We start from the raw sequence: 24,102 nt of genomic DNA on the forward strand, positions 1-24,102 counted from the left end.
ACGATATTGATTCTTCCTATCCATGAGCATGGAATATTTTTCCATTTGTTTGTATCCTCTCTTATTTTGTGGAGCAGTAGTTTGGTGACCGACACCTATGTGAAACTGAGAGCTGCTGTCTTTGGTCCTGATGGCAGTTTTTATGGTGATGCTCATGAGGTGTGTGGAGAAAGATGGGAGAATCTGAACATTTTCTAAGATACAGAAAAAATTCTCCTCTCTCACTCATTTAACTGGTAAGCCTGACCTTTATTCTGCTAAGCCTATGAACATAACTTGGAAGATTTTTCTGGAATTCTTGTGTTTTTAATATGGAAAAAATTCTTAGATGAGTGGTTCAAAATGCTTTCTCCCTTAGTTTTGCATTTTCCACATTGATTTCTCTGCCTCAATAGTCTTTGTATGTATATCATGTTAGGGAGTTCCATATTACATTATTCCTTCGTGTTCTTGTCTCCACAGACATCAGTTCAGCTTCTGTGAATTTAAAAATAAATCAAGTTGTAATTAACCTATTTATGTACATGAAAAATTCTCTATCACATCTCCTTTCCTCCCCTACAACAAGGTATCTGCTCCTCCTGTTTGTTCTCAATAACAAACAAAATTCCTTGGGCTGATGATATTATTGGTCAGCCAGTATGGAAGAATACTGTGAGTCATTGTATTTCCTGCTACCTGTTTCTATACTTTTTTTTTTTTTTAAAGTATATGAAGCTTTTGCTCATCTCTTTGTTTCCTTAACATTTCCCTCATTGTAGGTCAGTAAGTTTCACACCAGGCACTATCTTTCTGGCCAGTTTACTCACTCCTCCTTTAACTTTCTTTAGACAAATCACAGGTTTATTTTTGTTTCCCATTCTTTTCCAGTTATCTTAGAAATATTTTTCTCCTTCTCTTTGTTCCACTTGTGAAATAAAGGGGGCGAATCCAGACTATTCTATATAGAGTGTTGCTGGCAATATCTCTATAGTAATGAGAGTGAAAGCTGGAAGCTTTGATGTGGAATTAGGGAGAATAAAGAACCGGTGCCTTGAACTTCTAAACCCAGTGCAAATGCACAGTAAATGCATTCAGGGTCTTTGAAAGTCAACGTTTGCTTCCTTATCTTTCTCTAATTAAATCTACTCTCGCAGAAGAACAGAATCTTGATTTTTGTTGTATGTTTCTCTTTGCTGTTTCAAGTATATTGTTTGCTACAATTGTTCTAACACAATTGTACAATATTTCAGTTCCCATTGAGGTTAAAAATGCTTTTGTTACCTGGACCCTTACAGATGATGCATAACATTTCATTTTGTCTTTGAGGTCAAAGCAATCAGCATATGACTTTTCGAAAACATTTATTTCCACCAAGGGGCTACTATCTACTAATTTCTTATGCTTGATTACTTTTATTAAATATTTTATTGCCAATCATTTATTTTCAAAACTGAATGCCTCCACTTCCTTTGCATCAAACAAATAACCACCTTAATAGGTAGGTTACTGACACTCTAGTTTTTAATGTCTATTCACTTATTCATATGGCAATTCTTTACGACAGTTATTCATAGAATGCCTAGTACATACCAGGCATCATGCTAAGTCCTGAGACATAGATATTTAAGAAATCCAAATTTCAGGTGCTCACACTCCAGTGGAAGATGTCAGATGAGTAAAAAGAATTATAAGATAGTGGCAATTATAAGATAGTGACTAAATGATAACAGAGATACAAAGTGCCCTAGGAACACAGAAGAGGGTACTAACTTATGCACTGGGGTCCAGACCTGGAAACTTTACTCTCAGAAGGTTTTACTTGTATGGTAGGTAGTGGAAAGAAACTGACAATTGTGATGTAACCTTGAAGAATTAAATTAACCTTATTGGACTAATAGCTGAGCAGTGATTTCTAGGCCTGATTGTTATACATCTGGTGTAGTAGTATGAGCTTTGGAATTAGACACCTGAAAATAAATTCTGGCTCAGCCACTTACTAAGTAGTGTCCCCTCTAAGATTCAGTTTTCTCATCTGCAAAATGGGAATGATGACACCTGTCTCATATAGTATGGCTTGAATGAGATAATGATGTTTCCATCTTTTCTTTAAGCCCCTCCTGATGGAATTTAGAAAAAACAAGAGTAGTGGAAAAATTGAACTCCGATAATCACATTTGGTAAACTCAAGCCCCAGGTTAAGCAATTTACATACCTAATTCTTTAGATCATCATCACAACCTTATTAGGTACATATTATTAGTTCTATTATCTCCAATTAACAAGAATGAAAATGAGGTTTATACAAGTTCAAAGATTTGCCCAAAGGGGTGGTTAGTAAAAGATGTTGCAGAGCTTGAATTTACACCTGCATGGCACTGAAGTCCAGGTTCTTACCCACTCTTTTACTCTTGTTCCCTGTCTTGGTTTATTTTGATTGATGAGTATGGCTGCACTTGTCTCATAGGTTTTGTTGCCAGACAGAAGACTATGGTAGACAGTAGATTATACTTTCCATGGAGACATGCACTGTGTGTGTTTTGCTAAGCAAATTGTCATCATATTGCACAGGATCTAGTAGCAAGAAGGCACACCTATTTGTAAAGATGCAGGCTATGCTAATGTAACAAAGGGACTCTAAAACACAGATATTTATTTTCCTCTCACATAATAGTTTATGGCTGGTAGGTAGGCTTGACTTTGCCATTTTCAGTAAGTAGGCAAGAGTGAGCAGAAATCCAGGTCAAGGATTTTCTTTAAGGTAAGTGATGCTGAAATTGCCCCCACTCTTTCCACTCAGTTGCCATTAGTGCATACTTAAGTCACATACCTGTAAGATCAACTGGAAAATGTAGGTCCTAGTTGGACAGCTACCTGCGCAGGAAGAAAGTGTGATAGTTCATTTTAGGTGTCAACTTGACTGAATTCAGGAATACCTAGCAACTTGGTAAAGCATGATTGTGGGGTGTGTCTGTGGGGTGTTATCAGAGGAGATTAGATATGAGTCTGAAGCATTAGGTGGAGAAGATCTGCCCTCAATGTGGGCGTGAACCATCCAATCTACCGGGAGCTGGGAGAAAACAAAAACAGAAAAAGTGAATATGTTGATTTTGCTTCTGGGGCTGGGAAAACTTCTTCCTCTCCTATTGTAGGACAATAACTCCAGGATCCCCAGCCTTTGGACTCCACTGCTTAACAAGAGGGTCCCTCCAGGATTCTCAGACCTTTGGCCTTGGACTGAGAAATACACCATTGGCTTTCCTGGTTCTGAGGCTTTTGGACTTGGACTGAGCCATGCCATCAGCATCCCAGGGTTTGCAACTTGCAGATGGCCTGTCGTGGGACTTCTCAGCCTCTGCAATCACATGAGCCAATTCCCCTAATAAATCCCCTCTCATATATTTGTATTTATCTATATATATCCTATTGGTTCTCTCTCTCTCTGGAGACCCCTGAGTAATACAGGAGATGAGAATAGATTTGGGGATACTACCAGCAATTTCCATTACAGTGCTCAATGAATATTTATGGAATGAATGAATGAAGACAATCAAAGCATGTAAGTCAACCTGGGCCCCAATGAGATCAAGGCAAAGATGTTAGTTTGATCCACCAGCTTAACTATGCCAGCATGCCAATGTGTCTTTCCAGCTAATTCTTGCCAAAACGCATCTTTAGTCAGAGCTACCTATTGTAAGTATCTCTTCACTATAGTGTTTTCCTTTAATCTATGACTGTCAACTTTTCTCCTGAATGTCAGAATGGGATTGAAGCCACGGAAGAGTTTATGTGAGCTCCATGGATTATGCTGCCCTCTTAAGGAAGACAAAGTGACAGGTTATACAGTACTTATCTATATCACCTGTCAGAGACTCTGCATCTGGGGGCAGAGAGAAGATCAGGAGTTTTAGCTGATTATTTGTGATTCTCTTTTACAACTACCATGGCATTAGAAGAGTGTGTCTCTGACATTGGCAAAATGTAGTTTTAGTTCTCCTAAAGAAAGTGCTGGAAGTTTATTCCCTATGAACTTCTAGACTCTTTCAGATCAATATTCCAACTGGGAAGTCTATCCTAGCAACTTGCTCTTTTCTGCAATGTAACATTTTCTTTGTCTTATTAGATTTTTTTTTAACAGCCAGTGTAGGAGCCTGTATAGTGTGATGTCCAACTGGTGGCAGATAATTTGTCCCACATAGAGTGTGATCACTCTTCTTTGGTGTCAAAGGATATGGCAGAGTTTTAAAAATTTCACTGAGTCAATAATCAGAATTACAATAGAGTTTGTGAATGTAGAAGAGGCAAAGCCACAGATCTCGGGGGGCTTGTCAGCGAGGCGGTATTCTTCAAAACTTACCAAGGTGGAACCTTTCTCACTTGTAAGGCTGAAAAAATAAAGAATAACTACGGAAACCTTATATCTCTTTAAGCTCTTTCATTCCTAAGAGCTTGAAGTGACTCTCTAGACCCACACCTCATTTATTTTCACAACGTCCCTGTGGAGTCAGAGGCTAGTTTTTCTTCACTGTTCATGCTGTTCAGAGGGAAGCCATGCCCTGAGAACTCAAGTGACTTGCATTCAAGGTCAAAAAGTGAGAAGTTATAAAGCCAACGCTTGAATTCAGGTGTTCTGACTCTTCACCTAGTAGCTGCTTTAAGATGATCACAATTGGGAAAGAAATTCAGCTGGGAGAGCTAAAAATATATCATAAATACACATGATGTGATGATACATCAAAGTTCAGATCTGAAAATGTTTCTTAGTCTGCAGATTAAAAAATGTTTTTGATGAGTCAACAACATTCAGTGCTGTGAACTGTTCTTACTCCCTCAAGCCATAGGTACAGAGATCATCATTCTGTATTTAGTTTGGAATGATGCCCCAGAATCAGAGTTCCTAAATAGCACTAATGATTTCACAGATTTCAGGAAGAATAGGGGACATTGACCATGACACATAACAATACTCATTAAGTTGCAGAATAGAATACTTGTAATTACCAATTAAAAAGTGGGGTGAACAAAATCTAAATCCATGGACATGTAGGGTTGGAGCAGAGTCTCCTCAGCCTTAGTGGTAGCTTTGTGTGAATCAGAAAATGTGCTTTTCTTCCAGGTGGACACAACCCTAACCCAGGGTACACAGGTTAGTGAGAAGAGCTCTGGCTGGATTCAGCTTTGTTTATTCATCTCCTCACATGGATGTTCTTTGTGGCCATCTAAGATAGAACAACAGCCTTCAAAGTTGCCTAACTCACTTTCTCACATTCAGGTAATATAATATCATGTCTATCTCACAATAGAAGTTAGTTCACTTTTTAAAAACTCTTGGCAAAAATATTTTCACAACTTCATCATATTGCTTCTCATAATACTTTGAAGTCCTTGATGTTAGGATATGTTGAGGAGGAGGATAAATAGATGCAACCGTAAAATAAAAAATGGTTTGAATATTTTGACTAGCTTTTTACCAGAAAAAAAAAAAGACTTAGAAGATACTTGAGTTGACCTTGCCCAAGTTGTCTGGAAAATTCGTTCTCTTAAATAAAAAAAAAATGGGTATAGTTCATCTTTATATGAAGGAAAATATCATGATTGTCCAATATTGAGAGGAAGCTGACATTTACACATAATTCCTTGGGAAGTCAACCTTAGGGAGGACACAACTTTCAGCATAGAAAGGCCAGACAGAGGGAAAACCTACATTGTAGTAGGTCCATCTGATACATTCATCCTGTAAGTAGAGGGATATTTTGTCCCTGTTTTCTGAAAATCTAAAATTACCAACTTTCACTTGGGACCTGAGTTAGTGTAATCAATCATAAAACAGATGGGACATAAAGGAGATTAAAAGAAACAAACTACATTAAAAGTAGACTCTTAGCCAATCTCTTTGATCCCACTTACCTCAAATCAAAGCACTATATGATGCACAGTGACTTCCTCTCTGAAAAGACAGCAACAATCAGGTTTATACAGATTATGAACTTGCAGCATATTTAAGAAGCTTCAGAAGAGGTGCATTTATAATGCGCTCCCCATTGAAAGTGAAGAACAGCAGAGGGAAGTGCTGGGATATAGATATGTAACCTGGTCAAACTTCAGACAGCCCAGTAAAAGAAGAGGGCCTAAATTTTCCATGAATCAGGATTTTAGATAAATGTAGGCCTGAAGATCAGGAACGACTAGAGCCTACAAAATATAAGTAGTTGTGATAAAACAAAACAAAACAAAAAAACCTAGTTCCTACAAAAGTTGTTCTCTTTTTTACACTCTACTATTTTTGTAAGAATATTATTATAAACATGTGATCATGCAAATGTTTGATGATGGGTATATCATAATTCGCAGCTTAAGAAAAGGAGGTGGACAGAAATTAATTGATTCGTTCAAATGACTTTAGCAAACAAAATGTCCAATTTCTGATTTCCATATATTTATACTAAACTTGACAATTTCTAGAGTTTGCCACACAAATCCATGAAATACCAACAGGTACTATTTGTTAAGTGGATACTATATACTAAGGTTTGTGTCCCTTCCAAATTCATATGTTAAAACCTCATCATGAATGTGTTGGAACTAATAGGTGGAGCCTTTGGGAAGCAATTAGGTCATTAAGGTGGAGTGCTGATGAATGGAATTAGTGCTCTTATAAAAGAGATTCCAGAGACCTAACTAGTTCCTTTCACCATGTGAGGACACAGCAAGGAGGCACCATTCATGAACCAGAAATAAGTCTCACCAGACATCTTAATCTGCTAGTACTTTGACCTTGGACTTCCCAGCCTCCATGACTGTGAGATTTTTCTGTTGTTTGTAAGCCACTCAGTTTATGGTATTTTGTCATAGCATACTGAACATTCTAAGATATGTGAATAATTATTATGTGTATCAATTACTATGCTAAATTTTTTACATAGTATGATGGACTGAATTATGTCCCCAGTAAAATATATATGTTGAAGCCCTAGCCTCCAATGTGACTGTTTTCGGAGATAGGGACTTTAGACAGGTAACTAAGATTAAATGAGGGGCAGGATGCAGTGGCTCATACCTGTAATCCCAGCACTTTGGGAGGCCAAAGAGGGTGGATCATCTGAGGTCAGGAGTTCAAGACCAGCCTGGTCAACATGGTGAAACCTCTACTAAAAATACAAAAATTAGCCGGCTGTGGTGGTGAGCACCTGTAATCCCAGCTACCAGGGAGGCTGAGGCAGGAGAATCACTTGAACTCAGGAGACAGAGGTTGCAGGGAGCTGAGATTGCGCCACTGTACTCCACCGTGGGTGACAGAGCAAAACTTTGTCTCCAAAAAAAAAAAAAGATTGAATGACATCATAGGGCTAGGGCCCTAATCTGATAAGGCTGGTGTCCTAGTAAGAAAGAAAGAGACTCCAGAGATCTCTCTCTCTCTCTCCATACATGAGCACAGAAGAAGAACCACACAAGGACCTTGCAAGACAGAGGTCCTCTATGAGCCAAGACAAGAGGCCCCACTAGAAACCAACCCTGATGACACCTTGGTCTTAGACTTTTGCCTTCCAGAACTGTGCGAGTATATATTTTTGTTGCTTAAGTCACGCAGTCTCTGGTGTTTTGTTATGGCAGTCCCAGTAGACGAATACATATAATTAGCTCAACTTAGCTTCTTAATGGAAATGTGGTATTATTGTAGAAATTCAATATAGTGACTAGAAGTAAAGCTGTAGATCCCAGCTGCCTGACTTCCAGTTCCAGCCCTACCACTTCCTACCCACGTGACCTGGGAAAGTTCTTAATCTCTCTATTAATATGATTTTTTTCATCTGCAAAATGAAAGTAATAATAAGTATCTTTCTCATTGGGTATGGAGAGGGTTAAATGCATTAATGTTTAGTATGATAGTGACAGGCATAGAGAAAACACTCAATATGAATAAGCTATTTTTATTAGCCCAATTTTCAGATGGTGAAGCCGAGGCTTAGGGAGATTCAAGATCAAGATCAAGATCAATATTACTCAGCCATTAAGCTATTAATCTTGGAAGTACTATCATTAGAGCCAGATTCCTTATTTTTAGAAACCAAGGCCTTCATCTTTGTACTGTATGGACCTTCAGGCAAAGCACACTCAAATGAGATATGCAGTTAAATATTTTTCTAAGTAGACTAACAATCTAAACATTTTGCAATTTGCCTGCTTGCATTACAGAGCCAGGACTCTGGTGGGGCATTTTGAACCACTTTACCTTGCTAAAATCACGAGGGCTTTGAATGTCAGGCAGAGAAGAAATCTATTATTCCTCCTCAACATAATCCCAACTTGCTTTCTCTTGTTTCAGCAGTTCTAGGAAATGTCCAAAATATAGGTAAGCACTCTGGTAAGTGCTTAAAGTATACGAGAAAATTTAGCTACAGAAAATGCTACATAAAAAACATTCAGTGGGCACTGAGAATTCCAAGGTGACCTTAGTCTACTAAGTTTATTTTACTTCGTTCCATTGGGTAGTGAGACCTAGATGGGTTTGTAAGACATTGAGAGATGTTGGTCTTTTGGCAGCTTATTCATCTCTATGGTAAATACTGCATACTGGGAACAATTAGGAAATTCCTCCCATCTCTGTCTCAGGTAAACCATTATCTCTTCCCTCTTGGTTGGATTCCTGTTGGCTCTGGCCCTGGTTCTCTGATTGCTTATGGTATGATATGTAAGACATGCCTCACCTTCTGGAAAGCTACAGGCCACATAACTGTCAACTATTTAGTATACTCTTGACCTGAGACCATCATGGCATGTTAAGTGCTCTTTGGTGTGGCCAGAGGGAGAGGAATGTAATTGCTTTGGCTTATGATGGGCCATCTTCTTTTTGCTCTTGATGTTTTGCCAGAGGCACTCAGTTGATCCTCCATGATCTCGTCTCTGTGCCCACTTGGTCCTCCAACTCCTACTTCTCTTCGTAGTATATCTTTGTGTTTCCATCTTTTAGCACATAATAATTATTTGCTGTACTTCAAAGTCATTGAAGGTAGGAAGTATATATATTCATATATATGTGCACACACACATATATATAGTCTAGATGCTATGGGCTATGCTGGGTATTGGAGATAGTTTCAAGGCACTCAAAATATACATTCTTAATGAATGCATCAGTGAAGAGATTAATGGGTTCTACTCAGTTGCTGTTGAATAAAGAGGACCTAGCAATATACATTTCCATGTTATAGGATATTGGAACATAAAGGATTGAATAGATATTTATATATGTGCATTTCTTTGAGACATGGCCAGAAGTCAATATCTTCTCAGGCCAAATGGCAATACTTAAGAGCTGGATAACTTTCAAATTTGTAGGTGCTGGAAGATACTAAGTATGTTGGCTTAGTTGAAATTCTTCAGCTTCTTCAATTGTCAGAACTAAATGCTATTCTGAGAAGGAGCTCTGATGTCCCCATGGTAACAGGGCTCCATTAAAGGCATGGCATCACAAAGCTGTCCTTGTTTGAAGACACTTGGGAATTTCAGGTATAAACGGAAATACTGTTAAAGGCAAATTATACATACTTATTCTATGTAATTATGTGCACATGTATAGATATGTCTAATTTAGCCACACCTCTCATTTAGTTTTGTTTGTCATTAGGCTTTTTAGTGACTTAAATCTCAGACACGGATATAGCTCCAGGTGCTTAAATAAGAACTCATTTAAATTTTGGAGTAAATATCAATTCCTTTGCTTATTTACTTATTATTACTCTTAACACAATGAAGAGAATTTTGATTATTAACATAACCTCTGAAATGGACACACATACTGTCTGTATGCAAAATCACCCAGCACCTTTGCTGGCCATTCATAGCCTGGGCCAGTACTAGCAGCATGCCTGAAGGAGGGTATTTTAGAGTTAAGAGAAAGAATTGTCCAGACAGCTTAGGCAAGGTCACCTCAAGTACCATTGTTTTTTTGTTTTTTTGTTTTTTTTTGAGATAGAGTCTCACTCTGTCACCCAGGCTGCAGTGCAGGGGCACAGTCTTGGCTTATTGCAATCTCTGTCTCCCAGGCTCAAGCGATTCTCATGCCTCAGCCTCATGAGTAGCTGGGATTACAGGCGTGCACAACCACGCCCAGCTAATTTTTTATATTTTTAGTAGAGACGGCGTTTCGCCATGTTGGCTAGGCTGGCCTCGGACTCCTGACTTCAGGAGGCCCGCCTCGGCCTCCCAAAGTGCTGGGATTACAGGCATGCATCTCAAGTATCTTTTAAGTCGTTTTTTTTCTGATAAAAGCTCGTCAAAATATTAAAAAAATTTGTTTTGTAGTTACATCTGAATACTTTGCAGTGGCAGAAAAAGAACACGATTTTTTTTTTTTAAATGAAGGAAATCATAAGGTCAATGGATTTGGGAAGGATCTTGATTCCCTCATCAATAGCATTATCCCTTTGCCTAGTTATGGACTCCCTTCCTTTCAGAGACAATGGCTTTAATGGCTCCATTTTTATGTTATACAACGCAGCCAGGAAAGATGTTAGGCAGACTGGATTAGCTCTGAAAATGCAGAAAAATATGACAAGGTGAAAGGCTAGCCATGAAGCTGGTTAGCTCATAAATAATAAAAACTTGACAGAACTTGTAAGAAGAAAATGGGAACAATTTGCATAGCTGTGTTGCAGGAACAAGTGCATCTAAGTGTTTATGCTGGCTACAGAGATGCTCTGAGCTGGAATATTTGCCAAGGTGACTCTTCTCTCCATGGTGCTTTTTTAAAAGGTTCTTGCTGTACTTCCCCCCACCAGCCCCACTCTCACCCTCCCACCCGCCCAGCAAATTCTTTGGAATTGTTAAAGATATGAAGCTGAATATTTTTGGCTTCGTTTATGACATTGAGCCACACTAAATTTTTCTGAATGAAAGTCTAATGCTGTTTTTCTAAATAATATTTATGTATTGTCCCTTCATTGACATTCATATAAGGAAAAATGTGTTACATTTTCTATATTTCTAATGACTCCCGAGTATTGGGCTCCATGAGGATTTTCCTGAGGGCTAGCCTGAACAAAATACCTGAGGATCAAAAATCACTTTCTCTATATCTCTCAAATCCTGTGCAAGTATAAGTAAATTTCTGTTTCTTCCCAGTGGGAAAAAGTCCAAATAGGAAGCTAAAGCTGGGAGGAAACTTAGAAAACATACTGTTCAATGCCCTCATTTTCTAAAATGAAGAAATGAAGCCAGAAGAAACTAAGCCATGATATGGATTTGTGGCAGAACCAGAGCAGGAAAATAGGAATCCCAGCTGCAAATTTATTGCTAGCATGAGGGAATATCTATATTTACATATGTATACATATAATATATGCCTATGTATGCATACAATATATGAGACATATATCTCCGCATGTTCACAATAAACTAATTACACATACACACACACACACACACACACACACATATATATATATATATAAAATGTGAATATAGCTGAAATTCTAATTTAATCTAACCTACCTCCCAGTAGCTTGTTAGAGATGCAGAATCTCAGGCTGAACCCCATACCTACTACGTCAGACCCTGCATCCTAATAGGATCCCCAGGAAATCCACATGTATTAAATTTCAAAAGCACTGTTCTAACAATTCCTGATTTTTTTATGTTAATCAAGTATAGTTTTTCAGAGTCGCTAAATAATCCAAACTTTCATTTTATATGTTGATTTTGCATCTGTCTTTTCTCTCCTTCACTAAATTTTACAGGCACTTTCAACTACTACAAAATGAAATGATATTGAAATTTATCACTTCCATTCCATCCTTGCCTTTTAGTAGAAAGGGTTATCTTCCGTTCAGATTTTGCCTCCTCCTATTTAACTAATTGTTAATAGTATTGCATGTTTGTTCTTCTCTCAAAAGTGTGCTACGTACGTTGTACTCATTATCTCATTTAATCAGTGCAACAGTGGTGAGAGGTAATAATGATCATAATCTCCATTTTACATAAAATATGACTGAGGTTGGAAGAGATAAACTGACAGCTGCAATGTGTCAGAGCCTGGACGCGAACCTTGATTTAACTTAGTCCAGAGTATGAACAATAACTACAATATATAGTGCTTCTGTAGTCCAAAATTCTAATTTTTTATTTTTCGCAACAGTTATGCCTCTAAAAAATTTAGTTATCTTCCCAACTAAAGATTAGTTGTCAAATTTAGCACAATTCCAAGTGCCTAGTGGCCACTTGAGCAATATTTGGGATAAATGTGTGAATAAATGAAAAGACCCAAGTATCTCTGATAAGAAAGCACATGGTCTCTCCATAACACCAGGAGAAAGAAATGTCCATTAGAACAGACATTCCCATTTGGAGGTTGTGTTCACTTATTATCTCTAATCCTTCCACCCACTTTCTGCTTTTCCTTACCTCTGACCTATATGTTACTGCAATACCCTAAATTTCTACTAAATTTTCAGTTTTTACACTCCTATTGTAGAAAGTAGCCTGCCTGGAGGACTAAGGCCAAATCTAGTGACAACCTTCATTGGAAGCCCTGAGCTGCTATTTTAAGGGATTCTCGGAAAGCCCTGTGAAGTCTGAATCCTCTTTCATCTCCTGGGAATTTTAGAGCTAGAGCATCAGGCTTTAAGACTTTGAGACCTTTGCACTCTAGTGTCAGTAAAAAAATCAAGAACCAATCTCTGGGGAAGGGAGAAAAATATAGGGGCCCTGAATGCATAGGGCCTGAGAGGGATGGGGGATGAGGAGAAACCAGGGCTGAACCATTTCAGAGTCATTCCATGAGGACTGATGATAAGTGCAGGGCTGGCTTTGACAGGGTATAAGGTGGCAGGAGTCAGGGCAGTGCCTCAGAACCCCTGAGTACCCAACTCTAGAGCTGCCAGTTTCCAAGGATATGGTACAGGAAGACAAGGATCACACCTCTCTGAGCATTACTTCTTAACCTAAAAAGCAATGGGCTAGGGTGTTTTCGGTTCCTTCTGTTTGGGAAGTTTTTTTGTTTTTTTGTGTGTGTTTTTTTGTTTTTTTTTTTGGTAAAGGAGCAAGCTGCATTCTGGAGACAACTTCCCTGGGGCCAAGTGAGCTGGGTACAGCTCGATTTGGTCTGTAGTCTCTCCTCTGGCCTGGACTTTTACCCTGATTAGTGGTTCTCTTGATTATGAAGAACAGTCTCAGCACCCTATGATGCCTGTTGCACCAGCTGATTTTTAGACCTCCAAAGGCATTGCAGTATGTATGTGTCCACCTCCTGGGGAAACAAGAGAACAGGTACACCTAGCCTAAAGGGATGTTTCAAGATTTGCTAGAGGAATTTTTTTGTTAAACTTCTGAGCTGACAATGCTGATTTGAATGTCAACCATTATTTTACTCTTTTATTTTGTAAATGATTAATATATTAAAAAGTCCTTGCCACATATGCATTCATTGATTCTGTGTGCGTGTGTGTGCGTGTGTGTGTGTGTGTGTGTGTGTGTGTGTGTGTTTGATTTGGTTTAGTTTCCAGAGTGGAAAAAACATCTTTGCTTACAAATTTATGGTCCTTCAGCAAGGAATATATGAGAAATTGATTTAGGTATCCTCATTCATTCAACCCAGATATGTAGAGAGCATCAGCCATGTGTAGATATTATTGCAGGAGTTGGAGATAAAGATAAACAAAAAATACAGCCTCTGATTTTAAGGAACTCCCTACTACAGTGGAGAAGAGATAGATATGCAAACAGGTAATTGTAATACAAAGTCAGAAATCATATAAAGGAGATGGCAATAGAGTGTTGTGGGAACACACGGGAGGGTGGAGCAGGCTCTGCTTGGGAAATTAGCTGAAGTTTCATGGAGGACATGCTGTCTGCAGATGGTGAAGCTGCAAAAGTGGAATTGTACATTATTTCTCTAACCTTGAGATGACATTTGATTGCATAAGGGTTTAGCAATGAATCTTTCCCCTTCTCTGTGCTCTCTCTATTCAGCAAACAATTACAATTAGCTGAAATGAATCAAAGTAAATTGTGTAGGGTTAAAAGTAAAAGTTGCCCTTTGCCAACATAGGTTGGCTTCTGGAAGCTGCAGAGAGCACTCCATTTTATAGTTTTTGTGATTAAAGTTTTCTCCAGCAGTCCTTTTACTGGAAATAGGTAAGTAAAGCAAGTAGGCTAGCATGCAACATCACAGATCCTAGTATTTCATTCTTCCCTGCTTCTGGTGGACTTAGCAGGATGTCATTTGCTCGGCGCACAAGGAAAATAAAATTGCTTGTATGAGGCCTGGTTACAGTGAAGAAGGGGGGAAGAAGGAGGAATTCAATCTTTGGCTTAGAAAAATCTAATTCTCTCAAGGTGTATTGAAGTCAGCAAGGCAGTTATCTTTCTGAGCAGCCAGATGCAACCTGAAAATGTTGCTTCTAATAGCCTTGGTGAGATTAAGTGAAGTTTCTGCGACTTTGGTCATCGCACACAGGTCACGAAGGTTTTGTGCCTTTCTCCCCCTCCCCGCAACCCGAGTCAGCTGTACTTGTGGTCTCTTCCAGGCTCCTCTACCCCATGACTTCCACCTCTTCCCTGCTGCCCGCAATCCACTGGCACTCTCCGTAGCAGGAAGGAGAAATAAGTGGCTTGACAGCTTTGACGCGTAAGTTTAATAGAAATTGATGGAAGTGGTTCAAGAGGGCCACCATTCTATTATTCTTGTTGCAAGAAAGGTTATCAGGGCTTGATGGAGCCATACTCTCTTTCTGAAGTATTTTGTGACTGAGGAGTCTTGATGCTTACTGGACTTGCAAGGGGATTGGGACAGAAGGGAATTGAAAGGGAAATTGAACGGTAATTGATATAAGGTCAGTCACAAGATGATGGGAAGCAATAGAGGTATGGGATGGCTTTTGGATGGGGTGGGAAATTACTGCTCCAAAGTTGGCATGAAGACCCTTTGTTGTAAAAAGTGTAATTTGAGAAGTCAATTTGTGGGTCTAGTTTCATGATAGAGGATGTAGTCTTTCAAACTGAAATATATATTGGTAAATATGCAAACAGACTTGGTGGCACTATCTTATGTCTAATATTCTTTGCATGTAACAGTTAATCTCTGAAGAAATTTAGGCTTCTTAGACAAAAGGCACCTTAGCAGCCGCTGCCTGGAATTACATATAACTGTATTTGGATTTTGATTTAAATTTAGTGTTTCTTCTTTTGTTTTTACTTCTTTCCTTGCTTTCTTCCTCTCTTCCTCACTTTCTCCCTCTTTCTCTCCTATGTCTATGTTTCTTTCTTATTTACTTCTAACTTCAGTTGCCCCTTCAAACCATACAGAAGGGAATAACGTTTTATAAGTATACCCCCAAAGTCCTTGCCTATGTCACAATTCAGGCTGAGAAGTGACTTTTCTGAAAAACGAGATACCCACAGACTCACAAGTAGCATAGCTTTTCTTTTTTGATCATTTGCAAAACAGGCACAAACTTATTATTACCTAATGATTCTTGTAATTCTCAATGAAAGAAACCAATTTAAATTGCATAAGAAAGACAAAGGGAGAACTATTGGCTTACAAAAATGGGAAGTTCAAAGATAGCTCTGAGGTTTCTTCTGCTAGAGGGAAGGTCTCCAAGTAAACTATTGGGGCTGTCTCTGCCATTGTCTCTAGACTCTGTTTCTGTGTGTGTTCTTCATGATGATCAGCTGATGGCAGCGTTCAGCTCATATCCCATAGTAAGGATTCAAAAAGAAGGGTTCTTTTCTGAGTTTTAGGTAGTATTCTCTTGGAAGGAAACTGACATGCTCTGACTGGCTGATGTGCCCACTGTGGCTTAGGGAGTGGAGGACAGTGATAGGTCAGGTCTTTTCTCCACTTGTACAGCCAGTGAACAGGTGGGCACTGTGATGAACAGTCTTGCTGGAATCAAATGGAATAGGAAAGAGACAGTACCCAAAAGGAAAGAGCACGGCTAAAAAGACAAATGTAACAGATGTCTGCTATTTTACTCTCCTGGTAGTTTCTCTTTTACATGGCTTTCACTCTGGGAAAGGATAACATTCTCTTGGTAGGGATATACTTTGGTTCTTCTCTTTAGACATCCCAAGTCCTATATAGAATCTGACCGCAACTTACCCTTTTGATTTTGTTTTTTTATATTCCTAGAGTCATATCTAGGCTCCAGCCAAACATAATCCGTCATTATTCTCTCAATATTTCCTTCTCCACGGCTTTGTTTGGAGGGCTCTAGGTTGTCAGAACTAGGGTGCTTTCCTAAATTAAATAATATAATTTTTAAAAACTTCTATTTCTTTATTTCTGAAATTGCACCAAGGGATTGATTTTTTTTGAAGATGGATTAACCCTGACTAGCATTTGAATACTGTCATTTTTTTTTCTGGTTCTTTTGTTGCTCTTCCAGCAAATTAAAGACTAGTGTGTTATATATTGCATTGTCCTAATTTATTTTGTTATATGGCCCTCTAATTAATTTTTTCATATTTCTTTTTAGAAATATTTTTATGTCTTTTTTTCTTTCATTCTGAGTATTCTGGACAATAGCAAAAGACATAAAAGGCTTACATTATTATATAGTCAGAGGATATTGAAATAGAGATAGTGTCCATGGATGTCTAAGAACAACATCAGGCCCTAGATAAGAAAATCCCCCAAATCTTCTGTAGCATTTTGGCTAATAGTGCCTATTTTTCATTTTTGAGTGTGGATTGCCATTGTGACAGATTCAAAAAAAGAGGTAGGAGATTCAATAAATATATTGCAAAATTAGGATCTGGGGTAACTCCTTGGAAAGTTTGCTGTTTTTTTTTTTTTTTTTTGAGTTTTTCAAGCAATGTGAAAATGGGAATATCTTCACTTCCTGTATTGTATACTTAGATCTTTAATAACCACAGTAGTATTGGGGCAGGGAAAATATTTTGCAGTTTTAGCTTATTAACTAGTACCTTCCTTTAGTTTCTAATACCCTCTTTCTCCTATTTCCCACGCTGTAGTCTTCAGTCCTTCAAGATTCAATTTGTGCTTAATGGTCTCATTGAAGCTATCTCTGATAGCTTGGGCTGAAAATACTGTTTCTGTCTGTCATCTTCTAAAACAGTTCTCAAACTGTGGTCACTGGGTCAGCAGCATCAGTAACACCTGGGTACTTGTTAGAGCTGCAAATTCTTGGGCCTTGCTCCAGACCTACTGATTCAGAAACTCTGGAGGTGGGGCTTGGCAATCTGTGGTTTAACAAGTCCTCCAGGTGATTCTGATGCAAACTCTAAAATCCAAGTACCCCAACTCTAAAACTTAGCATTCTGCCTCATATTTACATGGGGAATGTATTATATCTGCCCTAGTAGATAGCATGCTACTGGGAGGAGCTTTATTTCCTATCGCTTTTTTAGGCCTATATAAAAGGTAAAGGACATTGCAGACTGAAAGTCTGTAGATGAGTGGGCATAATAGGGTGTAGGGCTTACATAAGAAAGAGATAAGAGATCAGGATCCTAATCCAGTTTCTCAATTTTCCAAATTGCCTTCTTCTTTGACTGAATGGACTGGATAATTGTTAAATTCCTATTAAACTTTATGGCCAAATCCCTATTTTGCTTTATGTGGTGTCTGCCTGAACATAGAATAGACGTGTTCTCACACTGTAGGCACTAGATATACATTCGTTGATGACAATCTGCTCCATTTTTGTATTCTAGCAATTGCAGTACTATTGTTTAGAGCTTTTGTGGAGTCTGCTAGTCAAGTTTAAGTAAAGGGCAAATCCCCTTTAATTTAAATATATAGAACAGTCTATTAAACATTTTTGTTCTTCAGAAGATACTGTTCCGTTCCATCAAAACAGACTTTCATTCATTACAGGTGTTGCCGTAAGGCTGCCGAGCTCTCTGGGTGTCTAACCTTCCCTTCTTGTCATCAGCTATTAAAACTACTAAAACAGAAGAATGCTTAACCACTCCAGCTGTTAAAACATTAGTACATGCTTTGGTGAGTGCAAATTTAAATACTTTGAATGGCCCTTTAGGGGAGCTTCCTTCTCTTTTGTAACTTACAGTTCCATCAAAATTCAGCCATAGTGTTACCTTTTTCAGTCCCTGGATGTACTCATATTTCTCTATTATTCCCAGAAAAGGTTCAGTTAGCCATTGGTCTAAGGAATAATGTTTAAGCTGTTAGTTTCTTATTTAAAATTCATCAGCCCAAACTCCAGTGACTTATTGGCATTGCCTTCTGTCTTTGACTCCAAGCTTTTATTACCCTGAAATTTCAAATGGTGCTTATAGAATGGGTCAGGATAAGATTAGTAAAAAGGGAATCAAAGGGGATTGTTTTTCATCTTACCTGCCTTGTAGAACTATAGTGCAATATCCAGCTCACAACCTATTTCTGATTCTTGAATTCTACATTTATCCCTGTTTCTCTCTTCTTATTTTAAATTCACATTCTGTCTTATACAAATGTTGGTTTCTTATACATTGTGCACTAAATTTTATAGGATTTTTCTCTAAACTCTCTGGTTTGCTAATTCGTCTATATTTTCTCAATTAATTTGGGCTTTAAGGAATATATCAAATGTTACCACATTTTATAATTCCGTTTCTTACCTTTCTATACAGCTCTATATCACTATTTTAACTATAATCCACTTGGTTAACTAAGAACTTGCTACTGAAAACGTGGTCTGTGTAGCGATATCACTGACATCATCCCAGAAATGTTGTTAGAAATGTTGACCCCTGGGCCCATTCAAGACTTAACTGCATCAGAACTTGAATTTTAAAATTTGAGAGAAACAGTTCTAATGGGTGCCTTCCAATTAATGAATCTTAGACAGAATTTTTGACTTTGTTCTCCATCCAATTCTCACTGGGTGTCCTCCCTTCCTGTTCCCCACCTCCCGCTGTCCCAGCCTCATTTCTTTCCTTCACTCCTCTCATACAATCTGTTGAAAAGTCCCACAATATCTACTTGCAATGTAGATTGCAAATGCATCCATTTGTATCATTCTTCATGATAACCACTTTCTATCACTGTATAATGTTCACTATACATGGTCACTCATCCCGAATTAAAGTTATATTTCTACACTTGTCTTTCGTCTTCAGTCCCTCCCTTCCTCTCGTCCCAACTAAAAGGTAAAATCTTTCAGAGCAGGATCTTGTCTGCCTTGTTCACCTCTTTCTCTAGCAAATAGAATGATAAATGGTGTGGAGAAGATGGCCAAAAAACGTCAGTTGAATTACTAAATGAATTGTTAGGGTTTTCACTTTCTCAAACAACGTTGATCACAAGGTAGATGCTCCATGATAGTAGGAATGGTTGAATTGGGACTCAACACAGCAGCTTCTCTCTGGGTCTTATATTCTGATATGGAGAAATGATTCCACATTGAAAAGGGCATTTTCATTATGAGAAAACAAAGAAGTAAATTAATAATCAATACAGAGGATAAAAAGATTTCGGTCATATCCATATTTAGTAATGCACCAATTGTGTGACTCGGGATGTTATTTAAGTTTGGGTTTCAGTTTCCTAATCTATAAAAGGAAGACATTGCACTACATGCAGGCTGTTTACCATGTGTCATCCTGACAGAAGGTGTTCTATGAGAAATGTTTTACCTACCCATCTCCCCCATTTTTCAAAACTTTTCTGACATACGTCAATGAATAGGTCATTTGTGCTCATGTGTTCTTGCTAACAGGGGTCATGTTAGCAGCTTTGAAGCAATTATAATTTTTAATTGAAGCTGAATATATTTAATTATCTAATTTTAAGCTGTCCAGTTTTAATTCCACCAAAATTACCTCAAGAAACCGGACACTATGAAAGATGACTGACAAAGAGAAAAAATAGCATGACTAAAGCTTTCATATGCATGAACTCATTTGTTATGTCCTATTTTTGTTATGTGTGCTAGGGGTGAGATTTCTCTATTTATTAATCTTATCAACAAAATAAGCTTAGTGTAACCCACATACACAAAGATTATTGATCATATAGCCTACAGTTTAAAAAACAATAAATTTTGAAGCCTTTGGACTGAAGATTCTCTAGGATCTCTCTTTTGAAACACATAAACATGCACATACATAAACATACACATTGCTTTCAATGGTTTATTGACTATCTTATAGCAAATTAAAGATGAGTCTGTTTGTCACTCAATTATGAAAGATGTTGATATAAATAAATTTGTTCATATATTTCAAAAAGTATGTAGGGCTTCCAGCCAAGGTAAAGAAACAGAGACCACATTTACCCTCTTCCCTATAATAATAAAAAAAAAACCAGAAAATGTATGAAATGACTGTTTTTTAGACATTGGGCAACAAAGAACAGTGACCTCTGAGACATGGGATACAAGATGAGCCCTAAAAGTCCCCAAGATTACTGCCTGTTGAAAGCTTCAGACTATAGCTCAGGGAAGGGGAGACCAAGTAAGCACAATAACCTCCCAGAGTTGAGATGAAGCTGGGAGTCTGGGGAGGCTAAGGGAGCTGGAACAATGGAAAGGGGAGAGTTGCAGAGAAAGGAGATTTGGAGATGCAAAGAAGACCCTATCAAGTCTTCATCTGAATATTGAGCAGTGTGTGTATGAAGAAAGTAGTCAAGACTGGGAAAATAACCATCCAGAACGATTAGCGGGAAGCATGCTGAGAACTGACACAGGACCAGAAATAGTTCCTGCTCCATTAGCCAAAGCAGAAAACTTTGTAATTCATGGTACATTGGACAGAATACTCAGAAGAGTTTTGCTTCAATGGTGGGTTAAAATCGGACCTAGCCCTACATGCTGCAATGTTATTGCATAACAAAGCTTAAACGTGGGCCAGAAAGTTGATTCTCTATAACCTAACTTTGTCCCAGAACAAAGTTCAAGAATATGTACAGGAATATCAGAGGCTCCAGGACTCAATGAAATAAAATTCACAATGTCTGGCATTCAATAGAAAATAATTAAGCATGTGAAGGAGTAAGAATATACAATCCATAACCCAAAATGTCACAGAAGACTGAATTAGTGGATAAGAATATTAAAACATGTATTTATTTTATTTCTCAAAATAAATTTTATTGTATATATTTGAGGCTTAAAACATGATGTTATAGGATACATATAGATAGTAAAACTTATTAAAGTGAAGCTAACTAATATATCTATCATCTCACATAATTACTTTCTTCTTGTGACAAGTGCAGCTAAATTCTACTTAACAGAAATCCCTAATGCAATATAATTTTATTAACTTTATTCCTCATGTTGTACACTTGATCTCTAAACTTGTTCATCCTACATACTTGCCATTTTGTTTCCTTTAACATACAGTATTTCATATTTTCAAGAACTTGGAGATAAGATTGTAGATGTTAAGTAGAAATATAGAATATATAAAAAGATCCAAGTTAGAGTTCTGGTCACGCACACTATAATGTCTGAGATAAAAAAAAAAAAAAAGAAAACTGCCCTGGATGTGACTAACATCAGATTAGACATTGTAGAAGAAAAGATAAGTAAATAAAAATTTAGCAGTAAACACTATCCAAAATGAAATACATAAAAGGCAAAAAAAAAAAAAAAAAAGAATGAAAAATTCAAGACAACTTGAAGTGGTTTAATATATGTGTAACTGAAATCCTCAAAAGAGAAGAGAGAAAGAATTGAGACAGACAATTTTTAAATAAATAATTGTGGAGGAATTGCATGTGGAGGAATTGAACAAACAGCGGTCACCAAGTCCTAGAACAGGTAGCCACTTGAGGCATTCATCTGGCACTGTTTGGGAGAAATCTCTATTTCAATCTATTCCTGTACATTAGTTACTGAAAAACAACAGACAGTCACAAAAACAAGTTGATGTTTTTGTGTTCTTTGAGCCCGGTCACAAAGGGCCCTAGTGACTGGGCCTCACACCAAACAAATTGTTACAAATGAGCTAGGGTCCCAGACCACACCAAAGCTTCATGAGACCTCTCCTCATCTGTGCACAGACAGGCAGCTGACTCTGGAGCCCAGGCTGTTGCCTCCTGGTCTGGTGATGCTTCCTTCAAAGTCTGATGAGTGTAAATATATATATGTTTTTCTTTTCTTCTCCCTTTCGCATAGTGATTTGCTTATTATATCTGTATTCACATATACTTGGGATAAAGGGTGTTTACCCTCATACATTTCCCGCACAGAACAATGATGTCTGTTAATTTTTAGAATTTGAGGAAAACTTTAAACAAACAGATACAGGAAGTTCAAAGCATAAGAGACCCTAAATACATCATAATTAATTATTTAATGATTTTCTAGAGAAGAAAAATCAGACACTGGAGTCCTAGAATATTATTGAACCTCCTATGAGTGATTTGGAGACTCCTGACACAATAAATCTCAAAAATACTATGCTGAGTGACAAAAGCTAGACCACCCCTCCCCACTAAAAGAGTACATACTATATGTTTCCGTAAGTATACCATTCTAAAGCATAAAAACTCTAATGACAGAAATAAAATAATTTGTTTCTCGAGATGCAACGTGGTGGAGTGATGGTAAGAACAGAAGGAAAGAAGTAGAGAAAATGACACAAGGTGACTTTTTTGGGGTGATGAGTGTGTTCATTTTCCTAATTGTGGAGATGGTTTAATGAGCCTATACATATGTTAAAAATCATAAAATTGTCCAACTTAAATATGTGTGGTTTATTATAGGTCACTTATACCTGAATGAAACACTGGCTTTAAACGAAAGTATATGGTACTTTCTATGTGTTGGTTAATATGTTAAGTGCTTTATGTGGAATGTGTCATTTTGTCTTTATAAAAACTTGTGAGATAAACACTATTATTATTCTCAGGAGACTGAATGATAGTGTTTGGCTTTGTGTCCCCACTCAAATCTCATCTTGGATTGTAATGCCCGGGTGTTGAGGGAGAAATCTGGTGGGAGGTGATTGAATCAAGGGGGCAGTTTCCTCCGTGCTGTTCTCATGATAGTGAGTGAGTTCTCACAAGATCTGATGGTTTTATAAGTGTTTGGCAAGTTCCTCCTTCACTTGCTTTTTTTTTTCCTGCTGACTTGTGAAGATGTGCCTACTTTCCCTTTGCCTTCCACTATGATTGTAAGTTTCCTGAGGCTTCCCCAGCCATGTGGAACTGTGAGCCAATTAAACCTATTTCCTTTATAAATTACCCAGTCTTGGGTATTTTTTTATGGCAATGTGTAAACAGACTGGTAAACTGAGTCTTGGCTAAGCAAAGTTACTAACCAAAGCACACAAAGTCAGAGAAAATGTCTAGATCTCAACTCAAGTCTTGTAGAATTCCAAAACATCTTCCCCATCCACTATTTTACATTCTAGGATTAAATAACTGAGAAATTATTTTTGGTAATTATTTAAAACTTTCTCTTCTATGAAAGATCTTCCATTAGCATTTCAGTTTGGGGATTATAGGACATTATTAGTTTCCATTTGTATCCTCTAGCTTTTTGGCTTTTCCAACATAACTGCCCTGCCATGATGGCCTTGGGCCTTTGGGATGGCAGAGGCCAGTGGGTTCTGTTTCACAATTTGCTTACATTGACTCCTGCCTCTACTTTATTCAAGGTTTCTACTCTCCTCTCCTGTTCCTTCTATCCTTGATTCTGTGCTTCAAGCCCCAATTTTTGGTTCAGATTTTCTATTGAATTATTGCCTCATTATGTCTCATTTTCCCAGAAAACTATCTTTGGCCCTCTCCACCTTATATTTTGACTATTGATTCCACAGGATTCTTGACAGTGGTGGCACACAATGCTCTGAGCAGGAGACCCTGTTTCCACCAACCTAGGCCATGCACAAATCTCATGCCTCAAACGTCTCCAGAGGTCCAAAATCAGATACTAGAGTCAGTGAACCAGGTAAACTTTCAGAGATTAAACAAATTTGTTTTAAAAAAGGATGTCTGCTATTGTGTTTTGATGTCTGTGACATCACTGTTTGGCGCTGTGCTGTATATCCTCTGCTATTGTTACATTTGTCATATCAATCAATCAGAGGCAATTATGAAACTGCCATCTCTATCCTTTTCATTTAGCAAGGCTGTCTAATTCTGCAACTATTAATAATCTTTTTATTCCTCTTAGTGTATCATCCTTCTTTACTCTGTTTCTTTTCTGC

The 24,102-nt window shown here is 37.8% G+C and overlaps 1 long non-coding RNA gene across 1 annotated transcript; it reads right to left on the reverse strand.

The window, feature by feature from the left end:
- Positions 1-228: 228 nt before the first annotated feature.
- Positions 229-8,785, reverse strand: LOC112628274. The gene is made up of 3 exons (XR_003120410.1): positions 8,685-8,785; positions 5,887-5,926; positions 229-477 (listed from the first exon to the last, which is right to left on the reverse strand). It is a non-coding gene; the product is annotated as an uncharacterized LOC112628274 (long non-coding RNA).
- Between the last annotated feature and the right edge of the window lie 15,317 nt (positions 8,786-24,102).

The sequence above is a fragment of the Theropithecus gelada genome, chromosome 7b (assembly GCF_003255815.1).
Source record: "Theropithecus gelada isolate Dixy chromosome 7b, Tgel_1.0, whole genome shotgun sequence".
NCBI lineage: Eukaryota > Metazoa > Chordata > Mammalia > Primates > Cercopithecidae > Theropithecus > Theropithecus gelada.